General features: G+C 44.9%; 1 protein-coding gene across 4 annotated transcripts in view; it reads right to left on the bottom strand.

Moving 5' to 3' along the window:
- Positions 1-2,411, bottom strand: part of phf3 (PHD finger protein 3) — an 81,486-nt gene extending 79,075 nt beyond the window's left edge. For 2 of the 4 annotated variants that reach the window (XM_039738712.1, XM_039738714.1), the window contains exon 1: positions 2,245-2,411. The gene's annotated coding sequence lies outside the window, so the exon portion shown is untranslated. The remainder of the gene's footprint in view (positions 1-2,244) is intronic. The other 2 variants (XM_039738715.1, XM_039738716.1) reach the window with 1 other exon arrangement.
- Positions 2,412-17,019: the final 14,608 nt, after the last annotated feature.

Genomic DNA, 17,019 nt, shown 5'->3' with positions numbered 1-17,019 from the left:
TGCTGAATGCACGATACAATAGTAATCTAGTCATGGACACCATGGCCTTACTGAGGCCATGTGCATCACCGATGGTCTGCAGGAATCCAACAAGAAGCGGGACTGAGGGCAAAATTCCTGCGTGTTTATCTTTATAGTTCACCCTACACCAGACCAAACAAGGGGTATTATTTCACCCCTGGGCAGCCTGTATTTCTCTATTAGTTTTTGATTACTGAGACGATGGTCCAAGGGGTTCATGTCTGCCCACAAAGGAATACTTAGACCTGTGACTTGGCTTAATGGATGGCGTCTCCAGCAGTGCTGCACCATTCATTGGAGAGCGGAGTGGTGGCTCGGAGGCTGGGGTTCTGCACTGGCAATCGGAAGGTTGCCGGTTCGAATCCCGTAAATGCCAAAAGGGACTCTGCTCTGTTGGGCTATTATCCTGCAATCGCTGAGCGCTTTGAGGAGTGAGAAAAGCGCTATATAAATGCAAAGATTTATTATTATTATTACTTTTGCTGCTGAGACTGAAGTGCAATTCACCTTCCAACTTTATAGAGGAGGTGACTGATGATATAGCAACTTTAGATTAGTTAAATCATTGTGCACTTAAACTGTCTTGAGATATTAAAGCTACGAAGAGCCCATTTTGTGCTGATCTACATTTATATTACAAAATCGACCTATTATTTATATTATTATTACATTGCCAAATAAGAGCATCAGAGTTTTTTTTATGATTTACTTAGGTCGACCATGGTCTCTCTCTCTCTCTCTCTCTCTGAGAGAATCAAAGGCAAAAGCCCAAATAATTAATGATGTTAAGAATAACGAGTGGGTCGTTTCACTTCTTAATTTACACACAAGAATAAGTACTACTTTAGTTACAAACCGTTTCAGGAAACACTTGCTAATTAAAGAACAATCATAAGTATGAGTTACCGAAAGTATTTAGCCTTTCAAAACTCTTGGGGGAAACGCCACCGACATCAGTTAAAAGTAGGAATGACACACTGATGGTGAAACTGGTTGGAATGAAAAACTTGGGGGCACCAAACTTCTGAACCAATGGCTTAATCATATTCAGGATTGCAAGGTGGCCAGCAGCACGGAGCTCAAGATAGTAAACAGCCCTGGGCAAGGTGCCAGATGATACATGAAATGATCAGTTTTAGTACATATTTGGTTAATACTTATCCAAAGCAACTCATGAGATCTGGATACAGTACAATTATTTACAACTGGAACAAAGGCAGGTTAAGCGAATGGACCAGGGCAGCCATGTGGTGGGAACTGAAATAACCTTAGAGCTTACAGTTCAGTACTTCTCTCACAACTCCACGAGGCCTGTCGATTCCCTGCACAACTGAGCAAAAGGCTTCCACTCTGATCCCGACTCTCTATGCACGCTAGCTTGCGATCACGATGCTTCAGGAACCAACATAAAAGGTTTGCGAAATGTGCACTTCTGCACAGCTGGACTGGTCACATGACGTACTAACATGTTAGTGTTGCCTTTTTTAAAAAAAATCAACGTGATCAGACGAGCTTTCAAACTACCAAAGTCCCAGATAAATAAGCGTGGGGTACTCCAGTGGTCCTTCACGTGGTACTGGCGATCCACATGCGAAATGCCTCGTTTAAAACTACGCGATCTGCAAAACAATTTCTTCTCTGGGTCCTGGAGTGTGTAAAGTTTCTGGGCCAAAAAAAAAATGGAACACGATGCCGCGAGAGACGCACAGAAGGAGGGAGAACTCAACTCTTCACATCCAGTCAACATGGAGAGCGAGAGTAACTCGGAAATTTACGGACACTCATGCGTTTCTGACCCTGGTTCGGTTAATTACACACGAAAGAAGGCATGGATGGCAAAAAAAACTTCAGTGTTGTCAACAAAACAAATGCAGTACACAGATGCATCTCTCCGAAGGCCCACGCGCCGCCATGGCGTCACAGAGGTTGTAAGACTGCAATAACAGCACTAACCCCTTCGTACACCTCGTTCAAAACGGCATTTTGTTTTCAGTTGATCTCACTACGCACGCCAGCGAGCTGCTCAGAGGCCTTCCAGCATGCAGCTACTCACAGCTCACCCTCCCCTTTGGGTAGCACTCCAACCCGAAGATGAAGGCCTCTTTCCAGTTACAGACGCCTCGATCACGCCCCCTCGATGCTTTCGCTCTGCTCTACCGCGAGTCTTTCCACTCCGTTTTCTTTGTTCAGTACACGGGGGAAATAAAAATAAACAGCACTTACCTGTTTTCCCACAGCGCTGCAATCCCCAGAAGTGTGGCGCGAGTCGTAATTTTCAATCCGTTTTCATGTCTGTCTCTGGCAAACGCGAACGCCTCGCCGTGCCTCCGTTTTGCACACCGACCGCAGCCATTCGTGCCGAGCGGCCCCGCCGTGCTGGTCACGTGACCTCTGTTTACTGGGCAGGTTCACAGACTGCAGGCTGCGTCTGGGCGGGAGCGCGCGCGATGCGCGCGACTCGTGTGCTAGCCAGATGTGCGGTTTGCACGCCAAATTGAGCTGTTTTTTTGACAGCTTTGTGGCGCGGGGAAAATTTGTGGTGAGTTTTTCTGCTGTTGGTAAAGGTTACGTGCGTCTTCCCCAACGGCAAAACTCCAAGATGGTGGAGAACCCGACGTCGATAGAGGCAAATCTACAAGTGGAACCCTGTTCCCAAACGTCCCTAAATTGTCAACAGGATTATTTATTGGGTTGGGTCCATCAGAGCTGTCATTTGAGTTGGAAATATTTCCAGGAGCTGGCAACCTTGGGAAGGCAGTAGAAGGTTGAGCCCGGGGCTTCACAGATGATTCATTGAATGATTGTCCATCCATCCATCCATCCATCCTCTTCCGCTTATCCGGGGTCGGGTCGCAGGGGTAGCAGCTTAAGCAGAGAGGCCCAGACTTTCCTTTTCCCAGCCACTTCTTCCAGCTCTTCTGGGAGAATCCCAAGGCATTCCCAGGCCATCCAGGAGACATAGTCCCTCCAGCGTGTCCCCGGGGCCTCCTCCCGGTTGGACGTGCCCGGAACACCTCACCAGGGAGGCGTCCAGGAGGCATCCTGATCAGATGCCCGAGCCATGCGGAGGAGTAGCGGCTCTACTCTGAGCCTCTCCCGGATGACTCATTGATTGTGTGCCATCAAATTGTTCAGATCACATCAAGTGACCACATCGATAAACTTTATCCAAGACGATCTATCCTTAACAACGTCAGTCTCCCAATGGTGCATTCATCGCCTGCAGAAATGAATCTAACCACTTTCTTCCTGGTCCACCTCTTCTTCCCTTTCTTTCTACCTTTCCCATCATTTAGAAAACTGGGGCTTCACAAAATGTGTCCGAAGCAGGATAGTTTGAGTCTGGTCTGGTCACCAGTGCCTTGAGTGGATTGATTTCTTCAATAATCCATCAGTTTGTTTTCTTGGCTGTCCTCTGTATTATTCTCAGGAGTCTCCTCCGACAAAAAAAATTCTAGTGTCAATACCTTTCCCATCCTGCATCCTTACAATCCAGTTTTTGCTTCCTTAGAGGGTCACTGGGAATACTGTGGCTTGCAGGATGCTGATCTCTGTAGGGATAGACTAGTGGCGGACCTACATTTTTGGGGCTCAGAAGCTGGAACAGTTTGAAATGAGGTCTGGGTAACCACTGTTATCTTCTTCAGTGTGGTTGTTTCAAGACAGACACCACATATGTTTAAAAATGAAACCACAGCATCACAGGTTATGATTAAAATTGTTGTACACTAAATTATTTTTTTAAAAAAACCCTTCTCATACAGTAGACATCCCAAATTTTTTAAGCCATGTAGACTAAAGTTGTTTCTGTGGTCCCTCTGGGATTGGTGGTCCTGCATCTTACATTTAATTAATTTTCACAGTAGATCCTCCCATGTTTGGTTCATTCGGTGACAGAGTGACTTAGGGGGCAATTACTTTTTCACATGGGTGATATAAGTGTTAGTGATTTTTGTTTTCCTTTCAATACATCAAACAATCATTTAAAATCTCTGTACATGTATAGTGTTCACTCAGGTTGTTTTTGTATTTTAGTAAATGTGTTTGGGAATGCTGCGGTGGTCTGGCACCCTACTCAGGGTTTGTTTCCTGCCTTAAGCCCTGTGTTGGCTGAGATTGGCTCCAGCAGACCCCCCGTGACCCTGTAGTTAGGATATAGCGGGTTGGATAATGGATGGATGTTTGGGGATAGTAAGTAAGCAAAAACAGAGGAAATCAGGAAGGGGGTAAATACTTTTTCACAGCACTGTGCTTACTGGAGACAGAAAGAAAAAAATCGCAAAGCCTTGAGCATGGGAAAGGTGCTATATAAATAACATATTTCCCTCTATTATAATAAAAAAAATCTTGGGATGAGACGTGACTTTCTCAGAGAGACACTTTCATGTCTCATGAGAGGAGACTCTGTACAATGAGGTTTAACCACGCCCGGGGCCGGAAATAAAAGTCTAAGAGTAGATGACAGAGTAGAACGTCGTAAAGAATTCAAAAACGTTGGCGCGATGCACATGCAGAGCAGGTTAGAGATAATGAAAGTATGAAAATTCGAAAGTCTCAAAAAAAATGATAGTAAAGATCGCATTAGTGCAATCAAACGGAAATTATTACTCGGTGGAATAACGGAACAGCGAAAAGAGATCAAACTTTCAGTCGGAGACTTGTAGATCGTCTAATTCGTGTTGCCATCAGGGAAGAGTAGTGTTTCTTCCCAATGAAGAGGCATATCCGCGAGAATTAAAAGATTATTTGTTTGGTGAAAGTGAAATCCCGCGAGAGAAAATTTCAAGCCCTGCCAGACAAGACTTTATGCAAAGAGATTTGGAAAAGTCCCGCCCACATCTAAAACATTTACAGCCACGCACACGGCTCAGTCATGTCTCATTTGTGTGAATGCTATTGTCAGACACAGTTCGTGTAGAGAGAAAGAAACGATATTCACTCACGGGCAGTTATACGTTGTGTTGTCACGATGTAATTCCAAACACGGAATCAAAATTCAATGCCATATTGACGAAAAGGTAAAAGCGAAAAGAGATTGAATATATGGACATAAGTGATATGACAGAAGTATGTAGATTTTGTTTGGCTTTAAACTTTAAGTCGGAGACTTGTAGATCGTCTAATTCGTGTTGCCATCATGGAAGAGTAGTGTTTCTTCCCAATGAAGAGGCCTATCCGTGAGAATTAAAAGTTTTGTTGTTTGCGAGCGGCAGGGATGCAAACTTTCTGGTGCATAGCGCAGGCAGGGGGGGTTGTCAAGCGAAGTGAGCAGGGGGCAAAGCCCCCTAGTTTATTATTAAAGACAAAAAAGGAATGGTTTAGACACGTCATAGTGTTGGAACATCTTTTCTAAGGCCTTCATTGCTTCCCTACCGAGTCTGTGGCGTATTTCTTGGCTGCTTGGTTCTTTACTGTTCATGATTGACCCTAAAAGGCAGAAGCCATCGCCTACTTCATCATATCCATCATATCAGTTATAAGGCTGATTGTTCTGCCTAATGGCATTAGTTTGGTCTTCATTCTGTTTAACTTGCAGATCCCTTGCATTTTTGGCCACCAGGGTGGTTCCATCAGCACAGCGCAGGTTTTTGATGTTTCCTTCTCCAATTTTAAGACCATCTTCAACTTCTTCCAACTCCATCCATTATCCAACCCGCTATATCCTAACTATAGGGTCATGGGGGTCTGCTGGAGCCAATCCCAGCCAACACAGGGTGCAAGGCAGGAAACAAACCCCGGGCAGGGCACCAGCCCACCGCAGGGCGCACACACACACACACACACCAAACACACACTAGAGAAAATTTAGGATCGCCAATACAATACACCTAACCTTCATGTCTTTGGACTGTGGGTGGAAACCCACGCAGACACGGGGAGAACATGCAAACTCCACGCAGGGAGGACCCAAGAAGCGAATGCGGGTCTCCTAACTGCGAGGCAGCAGCACTACCCACTGCGCCACCGTGCCGCCCTTCTTCCAACTCAGCTTCCCTTAATATACAGTAAATTCTGCATATTGTTTCAATAAATATTGGGAGGATATACAGCCTTGTCGGCAGTCTGTATACACTCACCGGCCACTTTATTAGGTACGCCTGCTCAACTGCTTGTTAACACAAATCTCGAATCAGCCACTCACATTGAAGCAATTCAATGTATTTTTGCCTGTAGACGTTGCCAAGACAACCTGCTGAAGTTCAATCCGAGCATCAGAATGGGGAATGAAGCCGACTGAAGATGCTGCAGATGTTCTATCAGATGGTTGTGGCGAGCGCCCTCTTCTACGCGGTGGTGTGCTGGGGAGGCAGCATAAAGAAGAGGGACACCTCACACCTGGACAAACTGGTGAGGAAGGCAGGCTCTATTGTAGGCACAGAGCTGGACAGTTTAACATCCGTGGCAGAGCGATGGGCGCTGAGCAGGCTCCTGTCAATCATGGAGAATCCACTGCATCCACTGAACAGGATCATCTCCAGACAGAGGAGCAGCTTCAGCAACAGACTGCTGTCACCGTCCTGCTCCACTGACAGACTCAGGAGACCCCACACTATGTGACTCTTCAATTCCACCCGGGGGGGTAAACGTCAACATTATAGAAAGTTATTGTCTGTTATACCTGCATTGTTATCACTTTAATTTAATATTGTTTTTTATCAGTATGCTGCTGCTGAAGTATGTGAATTTCACCTTGGGATTAATAAAGTATCTATCTATCTATCTATCTATAGTGCCTTTCATGTCTGTCTATCTATCTATCAATCTATCTATAGTGCCTTTCATATCTATCTATCTATCTATCTATCTATCTATCTATCTATCTATCTATCTATCTATCTATCTATCTATCTATCTATCTATCTATCTATCTATCTATCTATCTATCTATCTATAGTGCCTTTCATGTCTGTCTATCTATCTATCTATCTATTATATAGTTCCATCAGCACAGCGCAGGTTTTTGATGTTTCCTTCTCCAATTTTAAAACCATCTTCAACTTCTCCCAACTCCATCCATTATCCAACCCGCTATATCCTAACTATAGGGTCATGGGGGTCTGCTGGAGCCAATCCCAGCCAACACAGGGTGCAAGGCAGGAAACAAACCCCGGGCAGGGCACCAGCCCACCGCAGGGCGCACACACACACACACCAAACACACACTAGAGAAAATTTAGGATCGCCAATACAATACACCTAACCTTCATGCTTTTTGGACTGTGGGTGGAAACCCACGCAGACACGGGGAGAACCCAAGAAGTGAATGCGGGTCTCCTAACTGCGAGGCAGCAGCACTACCCACTGCGCCACCGTGCCGCCCTTCTTCCAACTCAGGTTCCCTTAATATACAGTAAATTCTGCATATTGTTTCAATAAATATTGGGAGGATACACAGCCTTGTCGGCAGTCTGTATACACTCACCGGCCACTTTATTAGGTACGCCTGCTCAACTGCTTGTTAACACAAATCTCGAATCAGCCACTCACATGGCAGCAATTCAATGTATTTTGGCCTGTAGGCGTTGTCAAGACAACCTGCTGAAGTTCAAACCGAGCATCAGAATGAGGAAGGAAGGCACTGAAGTGACTTTGAATGTGGCATGGCTGTTAGTGTAAGATGGGCTGGACTGAGTATTTCAGAAACTGCTGATCTACTGGGATTTTCATGCACAGCCATCTCTAGGGTTTACAGAGAATGGTCTGAAAAAGGGAAAAATATCAAGTGAGCGGCAATGCCTTGTTGATGCCAGAGGTCAGAGGAGAATGGGCAGACTGGTTTGAGCTGATAGAAAGGCAACAGAAGCTCAAATAAGCACTCGTTTACAAGTGAGGTGTGCAGAAGAGCATCTCCGAACACACAACACGGCAAACCTTCAAGCAGGTGGGCTACAGCAGCAGGAGACCACACCGGGTGACACTCCTGTCAGATAAGAACAGGCAACTGAGGTTACAATTCACATGGGCTCACCAAAAATTGGACAATAGAAGATTGTAAAAATGTTGACTGGTCTGATGAGTCTCAATTTGTGCTGTGATTATCGGAACGTTCTGACGAGTGATCAGATGAATTGCATGAAAATGAACTTAATCCAAAAAAAAACACACACATTTCCACTGCATGTCAGCCCTGCCACAAAAGGACCTGCTGACCTCATTTCAGTGGTCCTCTCGTTCACACGGGTGAGAGTGTCGACGAGGACAAGGCTGGAGATCACTGTAGCCGGCAAAGTATAAGGTGAGTTCAAGCATGGGTAAAACGCCTGCCGAAAGAAATCTCTCAGTCCAAAAGTTCATTTTAGAAATATTTAGTGAAATTTGAAAGCAAATAATCCACACAAGAATAAAGAAAAAGGTTGTTACACACGGAGAATAAAATGCAAAGAAAAAAACAAGAAAAAATGTATCTTCTCTAAACTGAGCTTTTCTTGAGAAACTTTAGTTATTTCTGCACTTAAAAGTTCTTAATGTCTTCTTCTTTATGCTTTAAGAGTACGGCGCAGCACTTAAATTAAGGGCTTTGGTCTTACATGTTACTTAACACACACAAAAGGCACGGTTTAAAACCGTGTGCCCTCTACACCTTACACATGGCAAGGCTGGTCACTAACTGAGAATAATGTTTAGTCAGAGAAGATAAAAATAGGTAGAATATCCATCCATCCAGTATCCAACCCGCTATATCCTAACTACAGTGTCACAGGAGTCAATCCCAGCCAACACAGGGCACAAGGCAGGAAACAAACCCCGGGCAGGGCACCAGCCCACCACAGGGCACACATACACAAAGGACAATTTAGGATCGCCAATGCACCTAACCTTCATGTCTTTGGACTGTGGGAGGAAACCCACGCAGACATGGGGAGAACATGCCAACTCCACGCAGGGAGGACCTGGGAAGCAAACCCGGGTCTCCTAACTGTGAGGCAGCAGCGCTACCCACCGTGCCACTGTGCCGCCCTAGTTAGAATATACCAATCTATACCCATAGATTATGCACTAACATTTAATAAAACATTTATGTATCTTATGTAACTAGGAAATGGCTCTTACACTTACTCTGTCACGGTGATTGAGTTAGAATAGAAGACTGGAGGCTTTAAAAGGAGGGTGGTGTCTGAAACCCTTGTTCTTCATTTGTCAACCATCGCTTCCTGTAAGGAAACACATGTAGTGCACAAAAAGGACTTCACAGGCAAGGCTATTGCTGCTAGTATGACTGTACCTAAATCAACCATTTATCGGATCATCAAGACCTTCAAGGAGAGAAGTTCAATTGTTGTGAAGAAGGCTTCAGGGCACCAAAAAAGTCCAGCAAGCGCCAGGACCGTCTCCTAAAGTCAATTCAGCTGTGGGCACCACCAGTGCAGAGCTGGCTTAGGAATGGCAGCAGGCAGGTGTGAGTGACGCAATGACTTTTGGAGGATGGCCTGTTGAGTGTCAAGACTGCTGACGACACTGCTATCATGGGCTGCATCAGGAGTGGGCAGGAGGAGTACAGGAACCTAATCAAGGACTTTGTTAAATGGTGCGACTCAAACCACCTAAACCTGAACACCAGCAAAACCAAGGAGCTGGTGGTGGATTTTAGGAGGCCCAGGCCCCTCATGGACCCCGTGATCATCAGAGGTGACTGTGCAGAGGGTGCAGACCTGTAAATACCTGGGAGTGCAGCTGGATGATAAATTGGACAGGACTGCCAATACTCTGTGCAAGAGAGGACAGAGCCGACTATACTTCCTTAGAAGGCTGGCGTCCTTCAACATCTGCAATAAGATGCTGCAGATGTTCTGTCAGACGGTTGTGGCGAGAGCCCTCTTCTACACGGTGGTGTGTTGGGGAGGCAGAATAAAGAAGAGGGACGCCTCACACCTGGACAAACTGGTGAGGAAGGCAGGCTCTATTGTAGGCACGGAACTGGACAGTTTGACATCCGTGGCAGAGCGACGGGCGCTGAGCAGACTCCTGTCAATCATGGAGAATCCACTGCATCCACTGAACAGGATCATCTCCAGACAGAGGAGCAGCTTCAGTGACAGACTGAGGAGACCCCGCACTATGCGACTCGGGGGGGTAAACGTCAACATTATACAAAGTTATTGTCTGTTATACCTGCATTGTTATCACTCTTTAATTTAATATTGTTCTTTATCAGTATGCTGCTGCTGGAGTATGGGAATTTCACCTTGGGATTAATAAAGTATCTATCTATCTATCTATCTATTATATAGTGCCTTTTATATCTATCTATCTATCTATCTATCTATCTATCTATCTATCTATCTAAGAAGGGCAGCAAAGAAGCCAAGAAAAACATCAGGGACAGACTGATATTCTGGGATTGGACGGCTGAGGACTGGTGGGGTCAAGTCATTTTCTCAGATGAATCCCCTTTCCGATTGTTTGGGGCATCCAGATAAAAGAAAAGGTGAGCGGCGCTACCGTCAGTCCTGTGTCAGGCCAACAGTAATGCATCCTGAGACCATTCATGTCACATGGGGTTGCTTCTTACAATTTGGCCTAAGAACACAGCCATGAATAAAGAATGGGACCAAAACATCCTCTAGGGGCAACTTCTCCCAACCAGTCAACAACCGTTGGGTGACCAGCATGATGGAGCACCGGGCCATAAAGCAAAAGTGAGAACTAAGTGGCTCGGGGAACAAAACATTGAAATTTGGGGTCCATGGCCAGGAAACTCCCCATTGAGAACTTGTAGTCAATCCACAAGAGGCAGGTGGGCAAACAAAAACCCACCAATTCTGATTCTACAAGAATGGGAAGGTGCCATCAGTCAGGACTGAACCCAGAAGTTGATGGACAGCCTGCCAGGATGAATTGCAGAGGTCTTGAAAAAGAAAGAAGGGCCAACACCACATACAGTATATGGACTCTGCTCATAAACTTCATGTCATTGTCAATAAAAGCCTTTGAAACTTCTGAACTGCTTGTTATTCTACTTCAGTATACCAGAGAAACAACTGACAAAAAGATCTAAAAACACTGAAGCATCAAACTTTGAGAACACCAACACTTGGGTCATTCCCAAAACATCTGGCCATGACTGTACAGTGGCATTTAATGACATTCCTCAGGACCTCAGTGTCACATAAACACAATCAAATAGAACACATGCAGTATAACATACAGTATAAGACAGGAAAAGTGCAGGACAATAAGAAACCACACTAGACTAGACTTATTGATTCATTAAATATATAATGAATAGATCACATAATTTGACATGATTAATTTATCTCTCTATTATAAAAAAAAAAATCTTTGGGAGGGAGACTGGGGAGACGAGACGTGATCTTCTCAGAAGACAATTTGAAGTCTTGCGAGAGACACTTTAACTTGGCTCCCAGCTCTTAAAACAATGACAAGCGACAAGCAAAACACGCAGCTCGCCAGCAGATGATCCAACCACTTCTCCTTGCGTGCATTCAGCCACCCTAACATTCCCTCCTCACAATGTGATCAGCAGAGACATGAAGCGGGAAAAAAGGAGTTTAAAATGATCGACGGGCAGCGCGACAGTAGCTGCCCCCCCTTTCACAACGTGAGCAGCGTTATACATCCTGCGAGAAAGAGATTAAACCTGCACGGGGCCGGAAAAAAAAGACAAGCATTGTTTTACAACGTCATGCGAGACAAGGCAGTGAGCCATCATTTTAAACAAGCCCACGGACATCTAACCTAGCAGTTGTTGGATTGCTGTTTTCAGACACGCATCATGTGCTCCCCCAGCTTTGACGGCATCTCCTTAGCGTGCGTTCAGCTGCCACCCCCTTCACAACACGAGCAGCGTTATACGTCCTGTGAGAAAGAGATTTAACCACGCCCGGGGCCTGAAATAACGGACAAGTATTGTTTTTACAAAAGTTTTTAAAGTAAAAGTGAAAATAATGCATATTGCATATGTAATATACAATAATAATGCATATGCAACAATTCCCATGAAAATAACAATCTCTCTAAATTGTATATCCGGTAAACCAAACCCGGGGGTTGGCGAGCAAAGTGAGCAGGGGGCGGAGCCCCTTAGTTAATTATAGATTAATGATAACAACAACTGACGACAAGACACAATAGTAACAGATGTACGCGCAGGGCCGGTGCCATCATTAATGTAAATTAGGCATTCTCCTAGGGCACAGATCATAAGGGGGGGAAAACCCCAGCCCCACCGGTTAGCTGCTGAATAGTCGGTGGGCACACTAATAAGCTTGGCCTAGGGTGCAAAATCACTGAGCACCGGCACTGAGTACGAGTTTGGAATATCATTTGGATCAACTAGTAGAAGCCGATCTGAGGGAAGGTGGACGGCACAGAGTTCAGATTCCAGACAGCCAAGGGGCAGAAGCTGTTGCAGAACCTGGCAGAGGTGGTTTGAATGCGACGATACCTTTTGCCAGATGGAAGTGGGACAAAGAGACTGTGGGAAGGAAGGGAGCGATCCTTGACAATACCATATGATGATGATAAACGTGTCTTCAATGATTTTCACAGATGAGAGCAGGTTCACCCTGAGCACATGTGACAGACGTTGAAGGGTCTGGAGAAGCCGTGGAGAACGTTATGCTGCCTGTGGCATCGCTCAGCATGACCAGTTTGGTGGTGGGTCGGTGATGGTATATCTCGGGAGGCATATCCATGGAGGGACGCACAGACCTCTACAGGCTGCTATCAGGTATTAAGATGAAATCCTTGGACCCGCTGTCAGACCCTATGCTGGTTCCTCCTGGTGCACGGCCTCATGTGGCGAGAGGATGGAGGAATTAATAATCTCTTATATGTATATTTCTCTTCTGGTTCGTCCTGCTTCCACTTCAAAACCGGTCCCGCCCACACGCAGCCGACACGACATTTCTCAATTCCTATTCGTCCTCCTCCAAACCCTTCCCCACGCTGCATTGGGACTCCAGACCAGCAGTGCAAACACTGTCATGCACTATACTGGCCTGCTGAGCGTAATACGCTCGTACATCCAACAAGTACTCGAGGTGCTGCCACGATGGTAAAGTAGCTGTACCACCTTTGCAGGAGCCACCTGTGTCTTTACAGCAGCTTCTTACACAGCAAACATCAGGAGCTAAAAATGATCGTGAACACATTCAAGAATACAACTCTTCTCTAGCGTTTGCTTCCATGGGTGCACAGATAACCTCCTGGCCACGGACCATACTGTTTTAAAATACACGGGCTAATTCATCACCAAATCTCTCCACTATACGTTAACACTTCTACCTCTCCAGGATATGGACAGTTGTATGTTTTTGACACGGCAGTACGCTTACAAAATAAAGCAAATTCTGCATGCAGCGAAAATTCACTTCTCCAGCTAGATTCCATACTCAGAACCATCAACCCCTTCGCTAAATCATACAAACACAAGCATGAAAACGCTCAGTCCAATCCAACACCATCTGATCGAATGGTTTTCAAAGGAAAACCCTGGGCAGGATTTACGACGATACAATGCCCCGACATGTCATACCGATGTTACAGTGATTTTCGTCGGAGAAGAAAGGGACATTTGCATCTATCCCAGAGGCAACTCCTGTAAACCGATTTCCACGCTCAATATGAATTGCGATCCTATGGTTTACCCACTTTTATTCCCTTACGGAGACATTGGCTGGCACAAACATTTAGAACATGTTCCCGATAAAGGAACCGCCAACTGAATAAGGCTTACTCAATGCCAATTTTACGTGTACAGATTAGCAATGTGGAACACATTTAGTATTTTGCACTCCAGCGGCAAACTATTCCAACAGTACGTCGTAGACGCGTATGTTAAAACAGAGGGCCGCGTCACTCAACTATCTCAGATTAGATCAACAAGATCTGCGCGTGGAACAATACAAAGGACTATCAGACGCACTGCAAGCAAAGGCTGAAAATAACAACGTACGTGTAGGTAAAATGATCATATTACCGTCCACATTTCCAGGAAGTCCAAGATACATGCAACAAAACTAGCAGGATGCCATGGTCATAGTACGTAAATTCGGGAAGCCTGATTTATTCATCACTTTCACATGTAATCCTGCTTGACCGGAAATTCTACACGCACTGTCAGATACCCAAAGACAGGAGCACAGACCTGATATTGTAGTACAAGTCAAAGTCAAGTCAAAGTCAAAGTGGATTTTATTGTCATCTCAATCATTTATACTCTCCTAAAGGATTATTAGGACCACCATACTAATACGGTGTTTGGCCCCCTTTCGCCTTCAGAACTGCCTTAATTCTACATGGCATTGATTCACCAAGGTGCTGAAAGCATTCTTTACAAATGTTGGCCCATATTGATAGGATAGCATCTTGCAGTTGATGGAGATTTGTGGGATGCACATCCAGGGCACGAAGCTCCCGTTCCACCACATCCCAAAGATGCTCTATTGGGTTGAGATCTGGTGACTGTGGGGGCCATTTTAGTACAGTGAACTCATTGTCATGTTCAAGAAACCAATTTGAAATGATTCGAGCTTTGTGACATGGTGCATTATCCTGCTGGAAGTAGCCATCAGAGGATGGGTACATGGTGGTCATGAAGGGATGGGCATGGTCAGAAACAATGCTCAGGTAGCCCGTGGCATTTAAACGATGCCCAATTGGCACTAAGGGGCCTAAAGTGTGCCAAGAAAACATCCCCCACACCATTACACCACCAGCCTGCACAGTGGTAACAAGGCATGATGGATCCATGTTCTCATTCTGTTTACGCCAAATTCTGACTACCATTTGAATGTCTCAACAGAAATCGAGACTCATCAGACCAGGCAACATTTTTCCAGTCTTCAACTGTCCAATTTTGGTGAGCTCGTGCAAATTGTAGCCTCTTTTTCCTATTTGTTGTGGAGATTAGTGGTACCCAGTGGGGTCTTCTACTGTTGTAGCCCATCCGCCTCAAGGTTGTGCGTGTTGTGGCTTCACAAATGCTTTGCTGCATACCTCGGTTGTAACGAGTGGTTATTTCAGTCAAAGTTGCTCTTCTATCAGCTTGAATCAGTCGGCCCATTCATTCTCCTCTGACCTCTAGCATCAACAAGGCATTTTCGCCCACAGGACTGCCGCATACTGGATGTTTTTCCCTTTTCTCACCATTCTTTGTAAACCCTAGAAATGGTTGTGCGTGAAAATCCCAGTAACTGAGCAGATTGTGAAATACTCAGACCGGCCCGTCTGGCACCAACAACCATGCCATGCTCAGAATTGCTTCAATCACCTTTCTTTGCCATTCTGACATTCAGTTTGGAGTTCAGGAGATTGTCTTGACCAGGACCACACCCCTAAATGCATTGAAGCAACTGCCATGTGATTGGTTGATTAGATAATTGCATTAATGAGAAATTGAACAGGTGTTCCTAATAATCCTTTAGGTGAGTGTATAAGTATACAGATAGACGAAATTGTGAAGCTCAGGGTCCACAGTGTAACAACATGATGTGCAAATAATACATTAAAAATAGAATTAAAATTTAAAAAAATTTAAAATTAAAACACAAACAAGACAACAATTATGTCATATCATCTACTGTGATACCGTACTTCTAAAAAAATTTTTATTATTATGCTGTCTTAAGGAATTGTTCTGTTCTGTGTATTGTATTGTATTGACCCTCTACTTTTGACACCCACTGCACGCCCAACCTACCTGGAAAGGGGTCTCTCTTTGAACTGCCTTTCCCGAGGTTTCTTCCATTTTTCCCTACAAGGTTTTTTGGGAGTTTTTTCTGGTCTTCTCAGAGAGTCAAGGCTGGGGGGCTGTCAAAAGGCAGGGCCTGTTAAAGCCCATTGCGGCACTTCCTGTGTGATTTTGGGCTATACAAAAATAAACTGTATTGTATTGTATTGTATTGTACAAGACATTGGGCAAAGATAGGACAGAGAAGTAGCATCAATATTGATGTGTAAGATATGTAATATAATCTATATAATAAAAGCCCAGCGCCGTGTCCGTGTCTGGGTCCGCGTTCCTTTTGGCTGTATAGCCGCCCCAGTCTGTCCCCTCTCAGAATTCCTGCTTACCCCCAACCGTTCTTTCCTCTTTGCTTTTATTTTTCCCGTTCCCGAAAATCTTTTCAAAGCAAAAGTAAAGAAATAGACAGAGCGTCACATCAACGTCTTCTCCCCTCTGCCTATTAAATAATCAATAAAATAAAATAAAAAAATCACGAAACAAACAGAAACCACAACCTACCCTTACAGCGTCCACCGCGCTTCTGGCGATACAGCCAAACACGTGGTGTATGCAGGTTATGAGGTGTGACGCGAATTAGCGCCCGTACTACAACAGATTATATTGTTCATATACTATTAACTATTTACAGGGATCAACTCTTTTGGGGAATTTCATAACAAAAACAAAAAAAACTTAAATTAGAAATAACGTGCACTTGAGTATTTCGAGCCCCGCGTCTGAGTCGGATGGTTCCCCTGGTCACCAATTCGTGTATTTCAATATGCCCACTATGCCTTTCCGTCTTCAGCTACCCATGTGCACTTGTACGGAGGAGACCTTACGGAACAATGCCGAAACGAAACGCAACTAAACCTGCTGCTGCGAGAGAGGACACATTACAGCATGAGCACGAAGCAAAGAGGCAAAGGCGTGACAGTCGCTCGCAAGAAACGGACACTCAGCATTCACACAGATTAGCTCAACGACGCATCTCTGCCGCACAACGAAAGGCAACCCGAAACCCCTACAGGGCGAGAAGACAGATTACGCCGTGATCGCGAAAGAAAGACGCTAAAGCGTGCCAATGAGACACCCGACGACAGGTCCTTACGATTGAGTCCTTCAACTGTGGTCATCCAACGTGCAGCGTAGCTAGTAAATAAATAATAGATATAGATAATACAGAAATGATCGGTGTATGATAATAGTTGTTTAAGACGTGTGTAAACAATGACAGGCCAGAATATTTCACAGCAGAAGTATAAAGAGTGACCAAATCCTTAAAGGTCATTATGAGATCTTCAGTT

Source organism: Polypterus senegalus, chromosome 16 (assembly GCF_016835505.1).
Source record: "Polypterus senegalus isolate Bchr_013 chromosome 16, ASM1683550v1, whole genome shotgun sequence".
In the NCBI taxonomy this organism is placed as follows: domain Eukaryota; kingdom Metazoa; phylum Chordata; class Cladistia; order Polypteriformes; family Polypteridae; genus Polypterus; species Polypterus senegalus.
The sequence above is the reverse complement of the archived record's forward strand: the minus strand, read 5'-3'. Positions and strand labels throughout refer to the sequence as shown.